At 37.3% G+C, this 25364-nt stretch overlaps 1 long non-coding RNA gene across 1 annotated transcript; it reads right to left on the bottom strand.

Moving 5' to 3' along the window:
- Positions 1 to 24967, bottom strand: LOC103887102. Its single transcript, XR_002515163.2, has 3 exons — positions 24711 to 24967; positions 11670 to 11768; positions 1 to 1123 (listed from the first exon to the last, which is right to left on the bottom strand). It is a non-coding gene; the product is annotated as an uncharacterized LOC103887102 (long non-coding RNA).
- Between the last annotated feature and the right edge of the window lie 397 nt (positions 24968 to 25364).

The raw sequence follows: 25364 nt of genomic DNA on the forward strand, positions 1-25364 counted from the left end.
TTGGCTGTTGGTTTGTCATAAATAGCTCTTATTATTTTGAGATATGTTCCGTTAATACCTAGTTTATTGAGAGTTTTTAACATGAAGTGATGTTGAATTGTATCAATTAAGGTCTTATATTAACCCCCACTCCCTCTTTTGAGTCATCTCAACAATTTATCCAGTGGTGATCCTCTTTTACTTTCATGTATATTCAGTGTTAACATGCATTCATTTAATCTTGCAAGCCATTCATTCGTTCTCTTATCATGTTCCAATTTAGTTAATAGATATTTTAATTGTCTATTTTCATTTTTACTTAGTCCACTACTTTGTAGATAAAGTAGACAACAGTCTATTGTACATGATGCTTGTTAGCTCTCTATTGTATTTCACCTGCAGTAAAATGGCCACAGTGACTGTAAAGATTCCAAAAAAAACCCACGAAGAAAAACCTCGTAAATATCTGACAAGCTCTAACATTCCAGTATAAACTGCAAGATAAACTGACTGTAAAACACAGGCCTAAATACCTGACCATACTAGAATAAACTTGTCACATATAAACCATTTAAAATTGATAAACATTATGGCTTTTATTTAGAATAATTGATCTGCTTCCTTTGTCAGAAAAATATTCGTGGCTTTCAGAAATCTTGGTAATCAGAATAATTCAAAGTTAGGGTCCCATTGATATCACACATGTCTGGCTATTTCCAACTTAAGAAATTTAACAAATAATGCTATACTACTGCTAAGCCAAGTATTATTTATCAAAGCTTATTGCATAATTTTAACATGTGAATATTGTAATGTCATAAATTATAAGGTAACAGCCTTGCTTTTAACCACTTTTTTTCTCTGTATCAATACATTATTGACTGATGGAATAACACTTCCTGAAAAGGAAGCTGAATTGCAGAAAACATACAAAAAAAATCACAATTTCTAAAATGTTAAAATAATTACAGACTGCAAAATAACACTTTTACTTAAGGATAGTTTAAAATACCAATGAAAATTAACATCGCTTTGCCACCAAAGAAAATTGTCAACTCACATTCATTTATGCAACATATTCGTCTGTAATCCAATTCTGGTTTAGGGATTGGGACACCAGGATTAGGAATTTATAGTCCCTGAGCTGTAGAAAGAAACAGGTTTTTTGATAAATCAATAATGTAAAATAAATAAGCATTCACAATGCAGGGGTCACCTCATATCCAGAAAATAATAGAAAATAAGAAAAAAAAATTTTGCCTCAAAAATCAACACAATCTATCAGAACAGAGATTTGGAAACTATGCTTAAAGAAATAGACTGAACTTCAGGTCAGTAAAATTCAGACTATTATCTGTTTTAAATACACTAAAATCAGAAATAATTTGCCAATTAGACAGGGGTACTTCAGCCATTTAAATATACAGAGAAAAAGAAAGTCATATACAGGGGAAAAGGGGGAAAGGTCAGTAGTTTTACTCCAATTACCAAAGGAATTACCCAGAAGAAGAGTTTTATGAGGGTTTACAGGATTATCTGCTCTGCCTGAAGGCACGTCCCTGTTGCTGAGGTAGTTGTGTCCAGTTATTGGAGCTTAATGTCAAAAAATATTGAAATTACACAATGAATATAAATCTCCTTGTTCTGATTCCATGCTCATCAAGCATCTCCTCAATAGTTCGGTTTTCACTATAGCTTAAATACAGAGAGCAAAGGTACTTAACAGACAAATGTGAATGTCATGTCAGTTTCACAGATATTTCTCATTTTAAGTTGACAGAATGGCCTCTCTGAGGTCTCTTAGTGTGAGTTAGCATCTTTACATCCAATCATTCTTATTAACAGAGACGTGGTTGAGGCTGGATTCTGAGCACACATAGCTCAGGGTCTGACTCTGCACTGTGGTGAGGTCACCAGGCAAATAAATGAATACCACCCCGTGGCAATGTATATAGGTAACCCATTGACCTACCACATGAAAACACCTATTCATCCTCATTACACGTGTTCTTAAATCTTCTAAACTGATGAAGGCCATATCATAGATGTGCAGACAGCATACCTAACTCTACCTGGAGAACATCATAAGGGATGAAAGAATAGGAGCTAACCCTTCAGCTGAGGCTTAACTTGGCCTAGTAGCTAAGGGAGGGAAGAGTACTCTAGAAAGAAATTTCCCTTGCAAACAGCTGACAAATGTGAGAAAACTTGGGAAGAACAGTCTTTGGAAAGTCTGCAACATGGAGTATGCTTTGGGGACAGATAAGAGATGACACTGGAAATGTGGAACACGACAAAATTATGAGGAATTTGTATGTTTTCAAATCAATTATGAAGTATATCGAGTGTCTGCCATGCTCTAGGCTCCATTATAGACCTTTCAGACACATCATTGAATGGAAGGTTGGACTTTGTAGTACAGTTAATGAAGATTAAAAACATTTAGCCAGAGAACTCATATGTTTCTTACAAAGACATTCAATACAATGGTAGTGTACAGAAAAGAGTTTACATAGCAAGCCTGAGGATGATAGTCTCAGAAAGAGCCACTTACAAGATTAGCTTTTGGCCTGTGTCTGGGAAGTTGGATTTCAAGAAGGTCTTCAGCATTCCCTAACTTATTAAAATGACTCTGCCTAAATTGTTTATACGAACAGTGTGGTTGTTCAGGGAACACCTGATTTCCTTCTAAGAACTTGGAATTTGGGTAAGTAAAAGACAGAGGGTGTCTGCATGACCAGTCAACTACAAAAAACATTGGGCACTGGGTCTCTAATGAGCTTGCCTGGTAAACAACCTTCATATATGTTGTCTGAAATTAATGCTGAAAAGATTAACCATGTCCTACGTGTCTCCACAGGCAGAGGACTCTTGGAAGTTTGTACCTGGCTTCCACTCAGACTTCATTTCTTGTACCTTTTCCCTTTGCAGATTTTGTTTTGTATCTTTTAGCTATAATAAATCTTATTCATGAATGCTACTATATGCTGAGTCCTGCAAGTCATTCTAGCAAATTAAAGAACTTGGAGAGTGGTCTTGGGGATTCCCAACACAAACAGATGGGAGGAGATTGGGAATGGATATGTGCAGTAATAGAGGGAGTAGCTGATGGTCAGTTGATGATCAGGCAGAACTTTAACAGTAAGATTCTGAATTTGCATGTGTTACTGAATGAATAGTATTATTATTAAGCAATACTTTATAAAAAGTTTTCAGAAGAAACAAATTTAGGGAGAAAAATATTTTCATTTTAGACCTAGTATATTTAATTTAGCTATTAGATATCCATAGAGGGCAACTTAATAAGTAGTAAGAAACATAGGCTTGGACCTTGGGATAGAGACATTGTAGGAGTCACTGGCATTATAGCAGGGTATCTATTAGATCACTCAAGAAAGCTTTAGGAAGTAAGGAAAAAGAACCAAGGATTAAACCACAGAATATCAACATTTAAGAGGCAGATGGAAGAAAATAATTCTACAAAAGAAATAGTATGGTAACAAATTTTAAGTAGTATCAAATGCAGCAGAAAAGTGAAGTATGAAGATATCTGAGCACTGTCCATTGGATTCACCATACTAAAGGTCCCTAAAGACCTAGGAGGGGGTAGCCTTACTAGAATGTGTGTGCTGGACCATAGCAGAGGGAGAAACCAGATTAATGAGTGAGTAGGGAAAAAAGGAATAGGGACAAACAAAAATAATTAAGATAATTCCCTGAAGCATGAAGAAAGCCTTTTTGGCTTTTTTGGTTTTTTGTCATTGCTTACTTACACATGTGAGAGAGCCTTGGATATATTTCAAGTTTAAGGAAATAAAGCTAAAATTAATAGGGAAAGGCTGAAGAGTCAGGAAGAGTCAGGAAGAGTCAGGAAGAATACAGGAGAGTCAGGAAGGCTGCCAACACATGGCTATATTCTTATAAATTATCCTAGCTCTTCAGTGATCAATAGGAGACAGTTGAATGACACACATTGGCAGAGGGGGGCTCCTGTGTGTGGCACCTGTTGATGTCCAAGACATCCTGGCAAGATAAGTGATTATACATATAACAAAAATCAAGTTATACAGATGTGAGCTTTGTCCTGTAAGTCAGCCCATTCCAAGCTCATGCAAGAGCAAGTCTATCAATGAAATACATTTTTTCCTCATTAATCTTCATCTTCTTTGTCCTAAAATTTCCATTGTTCCCATCCACATCAGATCATCAATAGCTTCCCCATTAATAGATTAGCAGGAAAAAAAAAGGCCTTCAACAAGTGCATTCAGAAATCTCCACAGAAATAGAAATAGACTCCCATGAAATGGGTCTTTCTCTTTTAGACCTCTTACTTGATATTCCACCCTAAGCTTTTTAGGTATTGAGCTTCATAATGTAAGAACCATTTTTATTTGCCTTACAGGAAAGAGTATTTTTAACTATATTGCTGAAAGTTTAAAGAGATTAATTTAATTAATCCAAATCATAAATCCATGAATACTATCATCATATTTAAAAGATTTACCAGAAAAGAATATATTTCATATCTTTTTTCTTTTCCCCACATTAAAGTTAAAAAAATATATAATTAAATATGTTATTTCTCCTTTATAAGACTATATAGATAAACGTTCAAATCAAAAATGTAAACTGTCAGATATTTGGAAGAAAATAAAGTTACAATATCTATAAAATATTGATCACTCTTCATTTCTGTCAGAATGTGAAATAAAGAGAAGGTACAGGTCAAGAGGCCAAATTCAAATTGTAATGTCCTCAAAAAAGGTAACACACACACACACACACACACACACACAAACACACACACAACCCTACCTAGCTGCCATCGCTCGTGTGAGCACTTAGAAGGTACCCTATTCTGACTGACAGGGATAAAATGAAAAAGAAAATTTAAAGAGGTATCCTAGGCCCTACGGCAAACTGCTAGTCATTTATAGGGAACAAAAATAAGATGTTAGCAACAGGTAATAGGGAAGATGGAGGACAGGAGGCAAAACTAGCTAGCAGCTCCCACTCGGACAGACAGAGAAGCATATGGAGACTCACATCATGAGCTTTTGCTCCAAAAATTACCGCAGGAAGATACCAGGAAAGCTGAGAGAATCCACAGAGGCTTTAAAGGAACTGGATCGATGCTGTAGGCTCCCTGAGACTCCAAAAAACTGAGAGTCTGCTTGCTTTCTCAGAAGGGAGGCTGGCAGTCCAGCGCAAGTTCTCAGCCCTGTTCACTGGCTGCCTGGAAATATACTCAGTGCTATTGGGGGGCACAGTGGGAGTGAGACCAGCCTTTAGGACAGTGGGCTGCATGGGAGCAGTGTGAGGCCTGTGAACCGCCAGCTTTCCCCTACTTCCTTGATGACCTGTATGATGAAGCAGAGCCAGCCATAATCCCCCTGGTAATACAACTCCATTGGCCTTGGAACCACACCCCATCGCCCACAGCAGTTATAGCAAACTCTACCCAAGGAGAGTCTGAGCTCAGACATGCTTATCCCTGCCCCTACCTAGTGGTCTTTCTCTACCCACCCTGGTTGCTGAAGACAAGGGACATCATCTCTTTGTCCTGCCCACCACCTGAGAAACCTGAATACTTAACCAGGCAACCCTAGGACAAGTTTGCATCCTCCCTATAGTATCACAGCTGATACATTCTTGAAAGCACCACCTCCTGGCTAGAGGCCAACCAACACAAAACTAGCACACTAAACAAAAACACAACCAAGAACCCTCACAGAGTCCACTTCCCACCCCTGCTACCTCCACCAGAGCAGGTGCTGGTATCCACGGCTGAAAGACCTGAAGATGGATCACATCACAGGACTCTTTGCAGACACTCCCCAGTGCCAGCCCAGAGCCTGTTAGCTCTGCTAGGTGGCTAGACTCAGAAGAACCAAAACAATCACTGCAGTTTTGCTCTCAGGAAGGCCCATCCCTAGGGGAAGGGGGAGAATACCACATCAAAAGAGCACCCTGTGGGACACAAGAATCTGAACCATGACCCTTGAGTCCCAGATCTTCCCTCTGACACAGTCTACCCAAATGAGAAGGGGCCAGAAAAACAATTCTGGTACTATGACAAAACAAGGTTCTTTAACAGCCCCAAAAGATCACACCAGCTCACCAGTAATGGATCCAAACCAAGACAAAATATCTGATGCCAGAAAAATAATTCAGAAGGTTAATTATTAAGCTAATCAGGGAGACACCAAAGAAGGGTGAAGTCTGACTTAAAGAAATCAAAAACATGATTCAGGATATGAAAGGAAAAATCATCAGTGAAATAGATAGCATAAATAAAAAACAATCACAACTTCTGGAAATCAATGACATACTTAAAGAAATGCAAAATGCACCGAAAGTCTCAACAATAGAATCGAATAAGCAGATGAAAGAACTTCAGAGCTTGAAGCCAAGGCTTTCAAATGTACACAATCCGTCAAAGATAAAGTGAAAATAATTTTTTTTAAATGAACAAAGCCTCCAAAAATTTAGGACTATGTTAAGTGCCCAAATCTAAGAATAATTAGTATTTCTGGGGAAGAAGAGAAATCTAAAAGTCTGGAAAACATATTTGAGGCAGTAATCGAGGAAATCTTCCCCAGCCTTGCTAGAGATCTAGACATCCAAATACATGAAGCTCAAAGAACACCTGGGAGACTCATCACAAAAAGATCATCACCTAGGCACTTAGTCATCAGGTTATCTAAAGTCAAGATTCAGGAAAGAATCTTAAAAACTGTGGGGCAAAACCATCAGGTAACCTATGAAGGAAAACCTATCAGAGCAACAGCAGATTTCTCAGCAGAAACCCTACAAGCTAGAAGGGATTGGGGTCCTTACACGAAACTATTATCAGCGAAGAATTTTGTATCCAGCGAAACTAGGCTTCATAAATGAAGGAAAGATACAGTCTATTCCAGACAAACATTGAGAGAATTTGTCACTACCAAGCCAGCACTACAAGAATTGCTAAAAGGAGCTCTAAATTTTGAAATAAATCCTCAAAATACACCAAAATAGAAACTCCTTAAAGCACAAATCTCATAGAACCTATAAAACAAAAACAGAATAAACAATTTTTTTAAAAAAAGGTATTCAAGCAACAAATAGCACAATGAATAGAATAGTACCTTACATCCCAATACTAACATTGAATGTAAATAACCTAAATGCTCCACTTAAAAGATACAGAATGGTAGAATGGATAAGAATTCACCAACCAGGTTTCTGCTGTCTTCAGGAGATTTTTCTAACCCACAAGGACTCACATAAACTTAAGAAAAGGGGTTGGAAAACAATATTCCATGCAAATGGACACCAAAAGTGAGCAGGAGTAGCTAGTCTTACGTCATGCAAAAAAAAAAACCTTCAAGGCAACAGCAGCTAAAAAAGACAAAGAGGGAAATTATATAATGATAAAAGGACTAGGCCAACAAGAAAATGTCACAATTCTAAATATATATATATACACCTAACACTGGAGTTCCCAAAATTATAAAACAAGTACTACTAGACCTAAGAAATGAGATAGATGGCAACACAATAATAGTAGGGGACTTTAATACTCCACTGACAGCACTAGACAGGTCATCAAGACAGAAAGTCAACAAAAAAAAACAGTGAATTTAAGCTATACCCTACAACAAATGAACTTAAGAGATATTTACAGAACATTCTACCCAACAACTGCAGAACATACATTCTATTCATCAGCACATGGAACATTCTCCAAGGTAGACCATATGATATGCCACAAAACAAGTCTCAGTAAATTTAAGAAAATCAAAATTAAATCAAGTACTCTCTCAGACCACAGTGCCATAAAATTGCAAATCAACTTCAAAAGGATCCCTCAACACCATGCAAACACATGAAAATAAAATAACTTGCTCCTGAATGATTTTTGGGTCAATAATGAAATCAAGATGGAAATAAAAAATTATCTAAACTGAACAATGATAGTGACACAACCTATAAAACTTTGGGATACAGCGAAAATGTTGCTAAGAGGAAAGTTCATAGCATTAAATCACTACATCAAAAATTCTGAAAGAGCACAAATAGACAATCTAAGGTCACACCTCATGGAACTGGAGGAACAAGAACAATCCAAACTCAAACTCAGCAGAAGAAAAGAAATAACAAAGATCAGAGCAGAGCTAAATGAAAATGAAACAAACAAACAAAAAATACAAAAGATGAACAAAACGCTGGTTCTTTGAAAAGATAAATAAAATTGATAGACCTTTAGCAAGATAAACCAAGAAAAGATGAGAGAAGATCCAAGTAAGCTCAGTTAGAAACAAAATGGGAGATATTATTACTTATGCCACAGAAATACAGAAGATTATTCAAGGCCAATATGAACACCTTTATGCACATAAATTAGAAAACTTAGGGAAGGTCAATAAATTCCTGGAAATATACAAACCTCCTAGATTAAGCCATGAAGATAGAGAAACTCTGAATAGACTGATAAAAGCAGCGAGATTGAAATGGTAATTTAAAAATTGCCACCAAAAAAAAGTCCAGGACCAGACAGATTTATAGTTGAATTCTATCAGACATTCAAAGAAGAATGGTACCAATACTATTGACACTATTCCACAGGATACAGAAAGAGGGAATCCTCCTTAAATCATTCTATGAAGCCAGTATCACTTTAATACCAAAACCAGTGAAAGACATAACCAAAAAAGAAAACTATAGATCAATGTTCCTAATAAACATAAATATAAAAATCCTCATCAAAATACTAGCTAACCAAATCCAACAGTATATCAAAAAGATAATCCACCATGATCAAGTGGGTTTCATACCAGGGACGCAGGAATGGTTTACCATACACAAGTCAATAAATGTGATACATCACATAAACAGAATTAAAAACAAAAATCGCATGATCACTTCAATAGACACAGAAAAAGCAGTTGACAAAATCCAGTGTCCCTTTATGATGAAAACCCTCAGGAAAATTGGCACAGAAGGGACATACCTTAAGGTAATAAAAGCCATCTGTGACAAACCCACAGCCAACATTAGGCTGACGGGGAAAAGTTGAAAGCATCCCCCTGAGAACTGGAACAAAACAAGGATACCCACTTTCACCACTTCTATTCAACATAGTACTAGAAGTCCTACCCAGAGTAATCAGACAAGAGAAAGAAATCAAGGGCATCCAAATCAGTAAACAGGAAGTCAAACTGTTACTGTTTGTTGATGATATGATCATATATCTAGAAAACCCTAAAATCTCCTCCAAAAAGCTCCTAGAACTGATAGAATTCAGCAAAGATTCAGGATACAAAATTAATATACACAAATCAGTAGTTCTGCTGTATACCAACAGTGACCAAGCTGATGATCAAATCAAAACTTAACTGCTTTTACAGCACCTGCAAAAAATAAAACAAAATACTTAGGAATATACCTAACTAAGGAGGTGAAAGAGCTCTACAAAGAAAATTATGAAACACTGCTGAAAGAATCATAGACTACATAAACAAATGGAAGCATACTTCATATTCATAGATGGATAGAATCAATATTGTGAAAACGAACATACTGCCAAAAGTAATCTATATATTCAATGCAATTTCCATTAAAATACTGCCATCATTCTTCACATAACCAGAAAAAAAAATCCTAAAATTCATATGGAGCCAAAAAAGAATCTGCATAGCCAAAGCAAGACTAAGCAAAAAGAACAAATCTGGAGGCATCACATTACCCAACTTCAAACTATACTATAAGGCCATAGTCACCAAAACAGCACGTTTTTATTGGTATAAAAACAGGCACATAGACCAATGGAACAGAATAGAGGACCCTGAAATAAAGCCAAATAGAGCCAACTGATCTTCAACAAAGCAAATGAAAACATACAATGGGGATACTTAAATCTAAGTCCTGAAACCATAAAAATTCTAGAAGACAACATCAGAAAACCCTTGTAGACATGGGCTTAGGCAAAGACTTCATGACTACACACCCAAAAACAAATGCAACAAAAACCAAGACAAACAGATGGGACTTAATTAAACTAAAAACTACCTGCACAACAAAAGAAATAATCAGCAGAATTGACAACCCACAGAGTGGGATAAAATCCTCACAATCTTTACATCTGACAAAGGACTAATATCCAGAATCTACAAAGAACTCAAACAAATCAGCAAGAAAGAACAACCAATCCATCAAAAAGTGGGCTTAGGACATGAATAGACAATTGTCAAAAAAGATATACAAATGGTCAACAAACATATGGAAAAATGCTCAACATCACTAACTGATAGTGGGGAAATGCAGATCAAAACCACGATGCGATACCACCTCACTCCTGCAAGAATAGCCATAATCAAAAAATCAAACCATAATAAATGTTGGCATGGATGTGGCAAAAGGTAACACTTTTACACTGTTTGTGTAAATTTAAACTAGTACAACCACTATGGAAAACAATGCAGAGATTCCTTAAAGAACTAAGAGTAGATCTATCATTTTCTCCAGCAATTCCACTACTAGGTAACTACCCAGAGGAAAAGTCATTATACAAAAAAGATACTCACACAAGCATGTTTGTAGCGGCATAATTTGCAATTGCAAAAATATGATCTCTTCAGATGCTGTTATGGACAGAATTGTGTCTCCCTAAATGTATAAATGTATATGCTGAATTTCCCATCTTTAATGTGACTCTATTCAGATTAAGAAAGTAATTAAGGTTAAATGCAGTCATAGAGTTGGGATCCTAATCTGGTAGAATTACTGTCCTTATAAGAAGAGATATCAGAGCGCTCTCTCTCTCTCTCTCTCTCCCCCCCCCCCCGCCCCCTCTTTCTCTCTCCCTCTCTCTCTCTTCACCACACGAGGAGGAGGACGTAGTGAGAAGGCAGCTGTCATCAAGCCAGGAGGAGAGCCCTCTCCGGGAACCAAACTGGCCTGTACCCTGATCATGTGCTTCCCAAACTTCAGAACTCTGAGAATTAACTACTTTTTATTAAGCCAACCTAGGCTACACAAAGAGCTTAATGATATTTTGTTATGGCATCCCAAGATGACTAATACAAATGCCACATAAATACAACATAAATAAATACTGAAAGGAATACCCCACACACCCAGTTCACATGAAAAATCTCAATGCCATGTTATAAAATATTACACAAATTGTAAATCTGTGTCCAAATATCCAAGGGCTTTTAAGAAATCATAGGGTAAAATGAAATGTTTGAAGAAAACACTAATTATTAGATGCATTAGTCGGCTCTGTTGCATAACAAACAAGCCCCAATACTAAGTGGCTTTAAACAAATGCACATATTAGGAGTCATCAGGGTAACTCTTGGATTCTTGCTAGATTCACTCATGCATCTGAATCAGCCGTGGGTCTAGTAGGCAGCTCTTCTGGTCTTGGGTGGACTGTCTCACACATTTAAGAATCATCTAACTCTGGGCTGGCTTCTAGATGGAATAATGGGACTTTCTTCCACATAGTCTCTTATTCTTCACAAGTTGGCCTAGGCTTATTCACATGGCAGTGGTATGGTTTCAAAAGAAAAAACAGAAGCATTCATGACTGCCTAAAGCCTAAGCTTAAAAGTGGCACCTTAGCTCTTCTGTCACATTCTATTGACCAAAACAAGGCACAAGGTTTAGCCCAGATTAAGGCAGTAAGGCAATAGACTTACCTCTTGATGGAAGAATCTGCAAGGTCACTTTGCAAAGGGGATGAATACAGGGAGGCCATTAATTGTGGACTTCAATGCCATTGATTTACATTAGAGAACCTGAAAAAGCAATTTATAAAATGAATGTATGCACAGAAATGGAGGTGGGAGGGTTGGCCCATATAGGGATAAATTAGGGCTGACATTTCTTAGGCATAATTATCATAATTTAAGCAATAGTTATACATACAGAGGTGTGGGAGTACAGAGATTATTCTAATTTTCCTAATGAAAGAAAATTCACTTCTTTAAAGAACATTTGAAAGAATTTAAAACGAAATATTTTAATTACATAACCTTAACATGAAGATATTCATTGTCTGAAGTAAATCAATTCATATTGTGCCAAAATCTGTGAGTTTCATTTTTCCTTTCCTTTTGTATGAATATTTCTTTGTAATAATTTCCTTTGTACAGCACAATAACTACTGAGCCCAGTCTGCCAATCCTCTCTGAGTAGGAGGCTGTCAAACGGTACACAAGAGTCAGGCAAAACGCAACCATCTTTCTACATCGTGACACTAAAGAATCAAACCAAAAGCTTTTAGTAACATGGAGATAATAAGTGAGTTTTAGCCCTAAGTGTACAGAACAAAACTTTCATTATTACAGCATAGCAGAGGCAAAAGTCAAAGAAAGGCAAGCAGACGTCATTTTCTTTTAAACCTTCAACATGTTTATTTTTATTTGACAACTGTTAAATAGAATTAAAAAGTCACACTAATGTTCTTTGTAAGGAGCTTGTTTTTTTGCTTTTAAGTCTAGTTGGAAGAATAAATATGGAATTTAACAAAACAAAATTTCTATTAAAAACAAAATTATGATTAGTTTGTGCCTCACATGTTCACGCATCTTCAAGTATACGGAAAAAAAATCTCTTATATGCTACAATTAAACATAATCTCTACTTTGTGTCCTAACTTTTCCAGGGAGGTGAAAACTTCATGTTAGCCAACTTAGTGGCCCCTCCATTTTTCCTCGGAGTTGTATATATGCTCCAGGGAGCTTACATCGTGCCAAGGTATTGGGGGCACAGGAGGGGATGTGGCTTTCTTGTCAGCAGCTATGAGCCCTGGAATCCACAGAGACGTCCAGCATCCCTCCTGGGCCTCAGTCATCTGTTCCCGTATTGCACTAGCTTTGCTTGGTTTCTGCCACAAGACCCCTCAGGTCCAGCAGCAACCTCCATGACTTCCATGTTCCTGTTCGGTGCAAAGGAATTATTCATTTTTCTTGCCACAGAGTGTGGAAATCCTAGCTGGTCTGTTTTAAGGTCTTGTGTGCTAAGATATACCACTCCGCCAATTCAGTTTTGGGGGACCTTGTCATTGCTCAGATTCTTAACTAGGAAAGGAGGCAGTGCCTTTCCTCCTTTGGGATATACCCCCTACCCCAGGCCATCTGGGTTTGGTTTGGTTTGGTTTGGTTTGATTTTTCTGCCTCTGGCGGGTGGTGGGGCGGGTGGCGCTGGTGGGGGGGATCTATCATGGAAGTAAGATAAAGGACTTTTCACCCTGAACTACTGACATCCACATTCTTAACACTTCTCCTGACTCTTTCTTCTCACAGGCCCAAAAAACCTTCTTTCCAAGGTCTGTGGGGTAGGAGGGTTGTTCTTTCTCATATAGTATTTTTTTATATGTCTTTCATCAAAATTATGAGTAATTTTTGTTTCTCTAAGGAAGGGAAGTGGATATGTTACATTTAGTTTGGGAGTTAGTGGGAAAAAATATACAGTTGGCTTCTTTACAACCAGCTCTGGACTTCCTCCCATGTTTAATTCTATTAGAACTATTCTTCATAGTGTTTCACTGTTTGCTATTACTTAACAAAAATTAGAAAATCATTTTATTTGTAAATAGACTTAAACATAGTTCTCGAAGGAGCAACATTCAGAAAAAGACTTGTTTATTTTTTTTCTAGTTTCTGCTCTGTGTTTTCTCCATGAAACTGCCCAGTTGCTTGAAAGGAGTAAAGGTCAAAGAGGAAAAGCAAATGTAAAGGGAAAAATATTCATTCATAATTTTAAATAGTATCCTTCCACACTAACAATGATAATTACGTTTGTTTTACACATAATTATTTGTGGGGGGGGGGAATATGTGATTTTCTTTGATAGCACAATCAGAATTACATTACGCCAGACTCATCACAAATGTAGGTCAAAAACAGTTCAATTTCCTGCAATAGTTGGTAGTCAATTCTAAAGTAAAATGGTGAGAGAAGACAGAGGATTGTTTGGGGTTTAGGGGAAAAACAGTTGACCACTTTAAAGTGAGACATGAACCTCCCTCTTTGTTTAATTCTAATATACTTATTTTCATTGCTGTTTTACTGCCTATTAATAAAAATTAGAACATCATTTTATTTTTAAGCAGGCTTGTAGACAAAGCCCATCTCTTGGCCAACCATCTATTCAGTTAGTTTATAAATTTGTCTGAGGTGAACAAAGACTCTTTACTTCTTCCCCACTAGGACCACACAACAAATACCACAAACAAGAATGATCTGGAAACACTTCCCACAGACTGCGTGAGGATGTGTGTATGGGGTTGTGTTTCTATATATCAATCTCCGTTTCAAAACCAAATTAAATTTCTTAATTACTGTGGCTTATGCAGATAAAATCCTGAGTGTCCTGGGGGTTCAAGTCTTATTTTTGAGACCAATGAGTACTCAAGATTGATAAATATGAGTGTTGTCAATGCTTCTTCTCATTTTTGTTGATTTGGATAATCAATAATTATATCTTATTCTGGCAATCCCTGAAAGCAGAGGCTGAGATGATGTCATCTTGAGCAAAAGTAGTTTATTTGAGAGAAAAATGTGGGAAGCAGAAGAGAGTAGGGAGAGTGACATATGGAAAGGCAATAAAGTGTGCCTTAGTTAGCCAGTTACCACTTTGGACCACTGGGGTTCAAATCATGGTGGGGGCCCTCTGAGAAACTGTGTGGAACATGCCTCAGATTTATCTTCCTGAAGGACTAGGAGGCTTGACGTTTGCCTCAGGGGATGTTAACTTCTTTCTCACTTCCCTCCTCTTCACAGGAGCCAAGTATCTACTATGGCTTAGGGAACTCGTAGAGATGCTCATAATGTACAACTAAGGCCAGTGCTGACAATGTGCACAGTACTGTGGACATTTAATTGATTGAATTCTCTGAAGCTGAGTTTTCTCTCAAACAAATTGAAATAATACTTGTCTTGCTTTTCTTTCAGATTTCGTCAGTTGTATTAATTCAATTAACCCTTGCCACACATTGTGTCATAGGAAAATATTCATCCCCATTTTGTAGGTGAGAAATTGGAGGTTCTGAGAGAAAAAGTAGTTTTCTGGGTCTTCAGACCTCATCAATGGTATTCCTTCAATATACCAAGCTGCTTCTATTGTAGGAACAGATGTGAAATTTAAAAAGGCCTTTGAAATGTGTAAATACCTTTGGATTAAGTCATAGTGATCAAACTATAAAATCCACCCCGTAATTTTCAGGCCTCAGCAAAACAAAAAGAGGACGCCTTAGTCAGAACTCTTTTGGCTGTGTCTGACAAAAATCCAAATTAGGCAAAGAGGAATTTATTAACTCTGGTAACCAAAGAGCTGAAGGGGAGCCCTCAAGTGATTCTGTTTCTGTTTCTTGGTTCCATTATCATCTGCTACAAACTAGCTTCTTCTTCAGGATAGGGTGCATTTTCATCCATCACTGCCAGAATCTCCAATATCTGTTATCAAAAGGAGCCTATAACCTGTCTCTCCAATGCAAAATTATAAAATCCCAGGACAGAGCTCTGCTTGGTCCAGCTTCAGTCAGACACACACCTTTAAAGAGGTCATTAATACCAGAGAATCAACATCTGCTTGAACTTTCAGGCCTTTGGACTGTGGGAGGACTCAGAGTAGAAGCATTTCTTGTAAAAGTTAGAAAGTGAAACTTTGTACAAATAAAACAATTCCTATCTGTCTATGCCCTAGGAGAAAATAATGTGATTGGTACAGAAGACTTAAAAAGCATTAATATTCAGTAAACAGAAAAGCTTAAATCCTTTGACAGTTTTCCTTTTTTGTTCCTAAGTAAATTTGACCAAGTTGGACAATCTGCTCTGATGTTCTGACACCATTTAGGCATAGTCACCTTCTTAATTAAGAAAAGAAACTCCTACAGAATCGAGCTATAAAATATTTTTCTGTTAAGTATTCGTTATGTATTATCTTTTAAGGTCTATGCTATTGCTATGAATGTCCTTTGGGTGAGCTAAATGAAAATCAACATCAAGAAAAGCCTAAAGTAAAGAAGAAGAAGGAGAAAGAGAAGGAGATCTGTATTTTGGAAGATGATAAGGCTTTGGAGAAAACTAGAAATACAGTAATAAAATTAAGAACCCAAAGAATGGGCTTAATAATAAATTACACATAACAGAAGAGAAAATTAGTGAACTAGAAAACAGGTCAGAAGAACATACATAGAGGGAGAGGGAGACAAAAAGATGGAAAAATAAAGGAGAGGGCAAGAAATGTAAAGCATTCACAAGAAGGCCAAATATATGTAACTGAAGTTGCAAAAGGACAGGAGAGAGGGTGTAGAGGTAAAAATTCTTTTAAAAACATAATGGCATCCATTCTTTCCATCTTCTCTTCACCTGTTATCTTTTTTTCCATTTCCATCTTCAGGTTCTTTCCCAGCCCTTCCTGTCCCACCTACGCTTCCCAAAGTGGTACAGTCAGCATGGTGGCTGAGAGTACAAAGCAGTTAAGTAGGTGATAGGAAGCCACACGGATTATTTTAAAAATCAATAGAGTGGCTTCCTCAAGAAACTTTTCCTTTTATTTATTAAGTGTAAAAAATACCAAGAAAATGGTGTGTGTGTGTGGGTGTGTGTCTATAGTTTGGTTATCTTACAAGAGACATGCTTTTAAAATGAGGACACAGGAAACATTAAAAGAATATTATACACACACACACTTCACATAAAACTCAGTAAAAGAAATGTGGTGTAGCAAACTGATACCAGATACAGCAGACTTTAATAATTCAACAGAAAGGTATGGCAGTTCTATGTGTGTATGCTCTTAATAACATGCACTAAAAACACAGCCAAAATCAGAAAAACTAAGAGGAGAAATATGAAAATCCAAGAAAATATTTGGATGTAACCCAACTTAGAAAATGATAGAAGAGGCCAGGGCAGTGGCTCACAGCTGTAATTGCAGCATTTTAGGAGGCTGAGACGGGTGGATCCCTTGAGGTCAGGAGTTCGAGACGAGCCTGACCAATATGGTGAAACCCCATCTCTATTAAAAATTCAAAAATTATCTGAGCTTGGTGGCACACGCCTGTAATCCCCGCTACTCAGGAGGCTGAGGCAGCAGAATCACTTGAACCCGGGAGGCGGAGGTTGCAGTGAGCCAAGATTGCGCTACTGCACTCCAGCCTGGGCAACGGAGTGATACTCCATCTCAAAAAAAAAAAAAAAGAAAAGAAAATGATAGAAGAAAAAAAATCAGTGTAGTATTTGCAAATGTTTGAACACCACTATGGACAAAAGCACACTCACTGATATACATTATACATAAAAATTACCTAACTACTTCAAAATACACATTCTTCTCAAGTTTACAAGGAATATTTACCAAAATAAGCCATATGCTGGCCATAAAACAAACCACATTTCTAAAAATAAAAATTATATAGTATGTTCTTTCCACTTAAGAAATTAAGTAGGAAATCGATAACAGAAAGTAATTAGAGGCTGCTGGGTGGGGTGCTGGAGCCTGTGCCTGGTAAATGCTCCCAGGACAAGAGAAAAGAAAGGTATGTCAGACAGAGAAATAAATGGCCTGTCAGGTTTTACAGGAAGAGAGGGAAGGGCCAGCTACCAGAGTTGCTTCCTGTGATATCCAATGACAGAGGCCAAAGAGAGTCCTGGGGAACCCTAGAGGGAAAATATTCTGGCACCAGTTGTGGTTGAAATTACCTTGTTTTTCTCTTTTCTTTTCTTTTCTTTTTAACCTGTTTATTGTCTCTTACTTGCCTTTCTATATAATGTAAGCCCAGTAAGGCCAGAGACTTTATCTAGTTAATTCCCTGTAACCCTGGCACCCTTGGACATACAAATATTCAAGTATTTGTTGCCTAAAATAATACTCTGAATTAGTCTGCTCACATATGAAAAATAATACCAGCTGGGGAGCACCAGTACTGACAGCCAAATGTTTGTTAGACATTTGCTATGGGCCAGGTTCTTACTGTGCTCCTTCTCCCTGTGGTTTTCCAAGCCATTCACCTAATCTGAAGCCTCAAACTCTTCATTCGCAAAAATGAGTTGTGGCAGGTGCCTCTGAAGCAAAAATCCTGGGCTGGAAGGAGTACCATCATCTAAGGCAAAAAAGAAAAACAAAATCAAGATTAAGAGAGGAGGAATTAGAATGAGACTCATACCCTCCTTCCCCACTTCAGGGGAAGGAGAGACTGTTTGGGAATGCCCTCCCACGACCTCCAGGGCAGAGGCTGTGCAGAGGAGCCTTGGAGAATCCGCAGCCCACTGATGACTATGCTTCAGTCAATGTTTCTGACTTTCTGATGGAGAGGACTCCCATTGATAAGATTTTTGTCACTGCAGCTAAATGGGGGCTTTGAATACAAATAAGTTTCAGTTACAGAAAAAAAATTCTTGCACGTTTAAGCTTATCCCTGCTACGGTATTATCTGTGAGCATTATAGAGCAACCATAAGGCAGTCAACATTTAGTTGTATATGAGAATTTTCACCTCACTCAAAGCTTGTGAGGTTTTATCATTAACATTTTAATTTGGTGGCTATAGTTGAAAAGAACAAAGCTAAGGAGAATCAGTGAACACTGCCTTTCCTGGGATTGTCACTTCAGTAGGTTGTGAGTTCCCCTAGGGCAAGGGCAGGGTCCATACATTCCCTTTGAATCCCTCACTTAGTCACTAGCATGTACAGTGCTTGTATCTAGCACACGCTCAATAAATGTGGAATGAATGCATCATGAACAAAATATATACTAATGATTTTCAGTGCTAATTGTTTTTGTCAATAGTATAATATTTAAGATATTTATGTTACAAATACCAAATCAGTTGTCAAAAATATAATAGAGCATAAATAAAATTAAAGAGTTTCAAAGGGAAAACTAAACTGTGTTTTTGGATATCAAGCAATATATTTCTACATAACTCACAATCAAAGAAATATTAAAATAGAAAGTAGAAACTATAGTGAACTAAATACAAGTTAAAATACTATTATAAAATGCAGCTAAGGTTATACTTGAAAAGATGTTTATAGGCTAAATGCATAGAAAAAGAGAAAAGTATTAAAAATTAGCCTGGTGTAGTGGCAGGTGCCTGAAATCCCAGCTACTCAGGAGGCTGAGGGAGGGGAATCACTTGAACCCAGGAGGTGGAGGTTGCAGTGAGCCAAGATCACGCCATTGCACCCCAGTTTGGGCCACAGAGCGTGACTCCATCTTAAAACAAAGAAAGTATTAAAATTAATGAACTAAGTATTCTTCACAATAAGCTAATAAAAGAACAGAATATTAAATGAAAAGAGATAAGAGCCAAAATAAATAAAATAGAGAATTAATATACAAAAGGAAAAAAAAAAAAGCAAAGCCAAAGGTGAGTTTCTTGAAAACCCTAATAAACCCTGGCAAGACTGGTCAAAGAAAAAAGAGAGAAAACATAATTTCTAGTAGCAGAAATGAAAATGGGAACTTGGCTATAGATCCCACAGACATTAAAAAGCCAATAAGTGGATACTATGAAGAAACTTATGTCAATAAATTCAATAATTTTATGAAAATGGACAAGTTCTTTGAATAACACAATCCATAACAATAGATGGCGTTTATTCCAAGGATTCAAGACTGGATTAACATTTTAAAAGCAAAGGATTTCTGTTGACATTATTTATATTAAATTTAATAGAATAAGGAGGAAAAAGCATATAATCAACTTAATAGATACAGAGAATATATTTGATAAATAAACCCCACTCATAATAAAATCTCTGAACAAACTAGAAATAGAAAGAAACTGTCTAAATTTGGTAAGAATGTCAACAATATATAATCTATTACATATGCATATATAATATGTACGTACATTTAACATTATACTATGTTGAAATGTAAATGCTTTCCATCTATAAAGATGTCCATCATTCTCATCATTACTATATAACATTGTATCAGAAATCCTAGCCAAACTACTAAGGCAATAAAAAGAAATAAACAAATACTGATTGAAAAGGAAGAAGAAAATCTGTTATTATTCACAGATATTTTGTGCATTAAAAATCCAAAAGGGTCTCCAACAAATTATTATAATTACTAAATAATTTTCACAGTCACAAAATCAACATTTAAAAATTAATTTTATTTCTATATACTAGCAATGAACAATTAGAAACTAAAGTTTTTAAAACAATATTATTTTCAGTAGCATCGAAACCTTTAAATATTAGGGATTAATTGAGCAAAGTCTGTGCAAGAACTCTAAACTGAAAGCTACAAACCTCACTGAGGAAAGTTAAAGAAAATCTAAATACATCAGGATATATACCAAGTTTATGGATTGGAAGATTCAATATTGCTAAGGTGTCACTTCTCCTCAACTATATACATAAATTCAATGAAATCCCAGTCAAAATCTTGCAATTTTTTTTATGGAAATTGACAAACTGATTCTAAAACTTAAACAGAAATGCAAAAGACTGAGAATAGCTTAGACAATTCTACAGAAGGAAAAACAAAGTTGGAGGACTGACAATCTACCAGATACCAAGGTTGACCATAAGCTACAGTAATTGAGAGACTGGTAATATTTGACAGATGAATATATAGGAGGAAATGGAAAAGAAAAAGAAGTCATGAGTGCAAAGCAGGTTTAAAAACCAGAATCCAGGCAGTGGCTACCAGATTGAAGGTCTTGAATAATCCCCTATGCCTCTTAGCTCTGTCCTCCAGGCTGTGGGCTTCACACTCAGTCCTCAACCCCATCCTGTGGGTTCCAAGTTCTGCTCTCCAAGCTCTTAGTTGTACCCTCTGATTCGTCTTTCCCTTATGCATGAAATGTAGCTTGTGTTGGCAGATAAGTAGGTTTACGGGGGTTGGCAGTCACCTTTTATTTAATACAATTTCTGTTCCTTTTCGTCTAGTTTGTAGTGTTTCTGCCAACATCATTTTCTCTAGAATCTTGTGGATTTTCATGAATTTCATGAGGGTTCACTCCATTAGACTAAAGTCTCACCAACAGATCTTTCTGAGCTAATCCCATCTCTATTTTTAGCTTCTGCTGAGATGGCCAAGGGATCACACCATTCAACACTCTTAAACTTGAAATCTGTGAGCTGCACCCTTAATCTCTTGCAACTGAATGATCTTTGATCTTTCAAAGATTTCCACGAAAAGTTGTACAGTGACACTCTCAGCCTTTTTTCTATGCCATGCTTTTGGCAGTCATTTGTGAATTTTAGCCTCTTTCACCACCTGGATAGATTGAGAATATCCCAAAGCATCAAGTTCTGGTTCTCTTTTGTGTAATTCTTTTCTCAAATTATATCTCACTTCTCTTATTTTACTATAAGCTATAAGAAAAATCTAGGCGACACCTTCAGTACTTGGAAATCTTTGTTAAATATCCAAGCTCGTTGTTTACAAGTTCTGCTTTCCACATAGCTGCAAGAATCAATTCTGCTAAACTCCCTGCCTCTGCTTAACAAGAATCCCCTTTCCTCCAGTTTCTAATAATACGTCCCTCACTTCTTTCTGAGATTAAATCATTGTGAGCTCGCAGTACTATAGGTCAGAAGTCTTCACAGTCATAACTGAGGTCACCAATGAGGGTCTCACAGGGCCTAAATCAAGGGGTTGGCTAGGCTGAGCTCTTATCTAGAGGCTCTGGGGAAGAATAGACTTCCCAAGCTCATTCATGTTAATGGCTAAATTCAGTTGCTTGCTGTGTATAAGCTCTCAGTTCTTAAAGGCCACCTACATCTTCAAAAGCAGCAAAGATACTTTGAATTCCCCTCTCACTTCAAATCTCCGGCTTCTCTCTGACATCAAGCAGAGACGATGCTCTACAGACTCTCCTAAATAATCTCCTTATCTTAAGGTCAACTGACATCTGCAAGCTCTCTTCACTACAATGCCTAGATTAGTGCTTGAGAAGATAATCAGGGAATGAGAATCTTGGAGGACCATCTTTAGAACTCTGTCCACTGCACTTGGGGAGGGGGTTCTGACTAGAAAGAGCATGAAGCAACTTGCTACATCTTGATGTGGGTGGTGGTTACATAGGGAAATTGACTTTGTACAATTTCAAGCTATACACTTATAATTTGCATACTATTCTACATGTTGTTTTATTGCAATAAAAAGTTAACAAAGAACATTCCTGTAGGAAAGCTCTGTTTTCTTATTAATATTTTTGAATATATTTTATTTGGAAAGTTTAGATATTCAGTGATTAATATCTGCCCTATAGTTTGTAGATTATACTTATTTTATGGCCGTCATTATATAATGTATAGAATGTAAGATGGCTTTTTTTTTTCACCAAGTTCAAGCTTTAAAATTTGGGGAATGAATATTTAAATTGTATCTCCAGATTTTAATTTCTTCACACATTCTGAACTTTGATGTAGGTGACATAGGAGAAAACTTACTATGTCATTGGTCTTGGCCAAAGGACAAGGCAGTCATGACCCAGGCTTGTGTTGGATCGTTTTTTGTTTTTGTTTTTGTTTTTTTGAGACAGAGTCTCACTCTGTCGCCCAGGCTGGAGTTCAGTGGCACAATCTCAGCTCACTGCAAGCTCCACCTCCCAGGTTCACGCCATTCTCCTGCCTCAGCCTCCCGAGTAGCTGGGACTACAGGTGCCTGCCACCACAACTGGCTAATTTTTGTATTTTTAGTGGACATGGGCTTTCACCACGTTGGCCAGGCTGGTCTCAAACTCCTGACCTCATGATCTGCCCGCCTCAGCCTCCCAAAGTGCTGAGATTACAGGCATGAGCCACCGCACCCAGCCTGTGTTGGATCATTTTGCTTCAACATGAATGAGAGTTCTTTGGCAAGGATCTCTAGAAGAATGGCTGGTGGCAAACTAATTAAACCCAGAGCGACCTTTTGAAACAAGTCCCTCCTAAGATTTACTTACCAAAAATACCTAAAAATGGAGTTTCACTGTATTCTGCTTTCTTCCATTTTTAAAGGGATCCTAAGCCCCAGATGCAACATTGCGGGTTCAGCAGATTCCAGCAATGGGACATTATTGTTATTAAAGGTCCAAACATCTCCACAAAACAAACTCTGTCACTTATGACTGACAAACTCAGAAAAAATTGTTAGATTTGGTGATAATAATTAAGCTAAACTAAATGTTTTTTGGATGCTTATTTAACAAAATCTCAAAAAGATTTTGAAAAAGATTTGGTCCCTGATCAAACCTACCTAGTTTAATGACAGTTACTCTCCCCTTTAAAGAATTAAACTTCAGATTTCCAACAGTTCACAAAAGCAGCTTTGAAAACTTTCCTCGTTAAACATGGGAACATACTGCTCTTAAGCCCTGAAATGAGAAAACTTCCTTCCAATGTAATTGCTCCAAGTGAAATACCACATAATATTAACCTCCTTGGATAGCACCGAGAACCTTTCAAGTGGCTCGTTACTGCTGAAGATAGTCAATGTACTTCCTAATGTTTTCAAAACTTACAGGAAACAAGAAATAAAAGTGGAGAATCAGGTCTTCTAAAAAAATCATAATAAACTGTTTTGGTTGACCTCAGCAGAATAATAATAGTTAATATTCATCTAGTGATCACTAGATGCCAGACACCATTCTTAGTGCTTCACGCATACTAATTTGTTTAATCCTCACTAACAATACTATCTCCCATTATACCATGAAGAAAGCTGAGACACAGAATAAGTCATGTGCCTGGTGTCACATAGCTAGAAATGCCAAAGTCGGGATCCAAACCTCTGTATCCTAAAATGCTACATCAATCTTCCTTTTAAAATAGTTCTGGCTTCCTGAGAATGACTCATGTGGGTTTTTACAACAATTTTTACTCTGATGTATCGCATCTTTTATGTGGGAAGTGGGCAGGCCAGTTCAGAGGAGCTAACTGGGGCTCTCCCTCCAGGAAAGAAAAGATGGTTCAGAGAAGTTACTTCTAAGTGGGTCTTGGAACTGTGTCAGCCACAGTCTTTCACGCTGTGTGCAGTGCGTGCTAGGGGTCCTGAGTCCATTTTTATTACGTGCACTAGAGTGACTTTGACCTCTGACTGCCTGGTTAAAGGTATAAATGTGTTGAAGGCATCTCATGATAAAGGGATGTTAAAACTTAAAGATGGGCCCCAAGCACATAGTCTTACGAAAAGAAATTGTGCACTGCCTGTTGCCTTTGGCTGTGAAATGAACCCTTAGTTAAAGGACCTGTGGCATGCACATGGTTATAAAATAGATATATATTATTATCTTCCTTATGCAGGTATAGCACTGGGCACTTTATATGCATTATCTTCTTTACTTCTTATGATAACCCTATAATATTACTATGATTGCCTCCACTTTCCAGATGACAACCACAGTGCTAATCAATAACAGAGAGAGGAATTTAAGTTAAATCTGTTTTTCTCTGAAGCTTGTGCTCTTTAATGTTCATCTAATTTTCCAAAAAAAAAAAAAAAGCTAAGTTTTTTTATTATTAATTTAGGAATTTCCCAAGTATTGTTGTGTTGGTTTCTGCGTTGGACAGAGATCCCAGGCAGCACTGCCAGAGACAGGACTAGACTCTCTGAAGCAGGTTGTCAGGAGCCAGAAAACATGTAAGGATTGATGTCAAGACAAGGTAGGAGTAAGAAGGGGATTAAAGGGAGAGGAGACTCCAGGCAGACAGTATTAAAGAAACATAGTCCTGGAAACTGAGGCCATCTGGACTTCGATGCCAGTAGCTTTCTTCTTATGCTCACCTTGGATTCAGTCTTCAAGTTACAGTTAATGTTCTCTTTTGCCACAGCTGGATGCTGTTCCTAAAGAGATGCATTAAGAACATGGTTAGTTCAATAATCAGAGAATTCCAGTACCCACAATAGCATGCTTGGCTGACAGTTATAAGAAGGTTAGTGTTTTTGAGAGGTTGATTGGCATAGCCCCTTGTCTTTTCTTCTTTTTTTTGTTTTTTATAGACAGAGTCTCTGACTGTCGCCCAGGCTGGAGTGCAGTGGTGTAATCTTGGCTCAGTGCAACCTCCACCTCCTGGGTTCAAGCAATTCTCCCGCCTCAGCCTCTCAAGTAGCTGGGATTACAGAAGCATGCCACCATGCCCTGCTAATTTATTTTGTATTTTTAGTAGAGACGGGGTTTCATCATGTTGGCCACGCTGGTCTCAAATTCCTGCCCTCAGATGATCCGCCTGCCTTGGCCTCCCAAAGCACTAGAATTACAGGCATGAGCCACCACACCACTTTCATTTTTACCAAAATTTGTGAACAAGAACAGAAAACTGTTATTGCCCATTTGAAAACTTTTATGAACAGCTATTTTAATTCAAGATGGCAAACCAAAGCACACATTTTGTCATTTAAATTATAACTTTATGACTTTTCATGCTAGATACTCTCTTA

The sequence above is a fragment of the Papio anubis genome, chromosome 1 (genome assembly GCF_008728515.1).
Source record: "Papio anubis isolate 15944 chromosome 1, Panubis1.0, whole genome shotgun sequence".
NCBI classification, from domain to species: domain Eukaryota; kingdom Metazoa; phylum Chordata; class Mammalia; order Primates; family Cercopithecidae; genus Papio; species Papio anubis.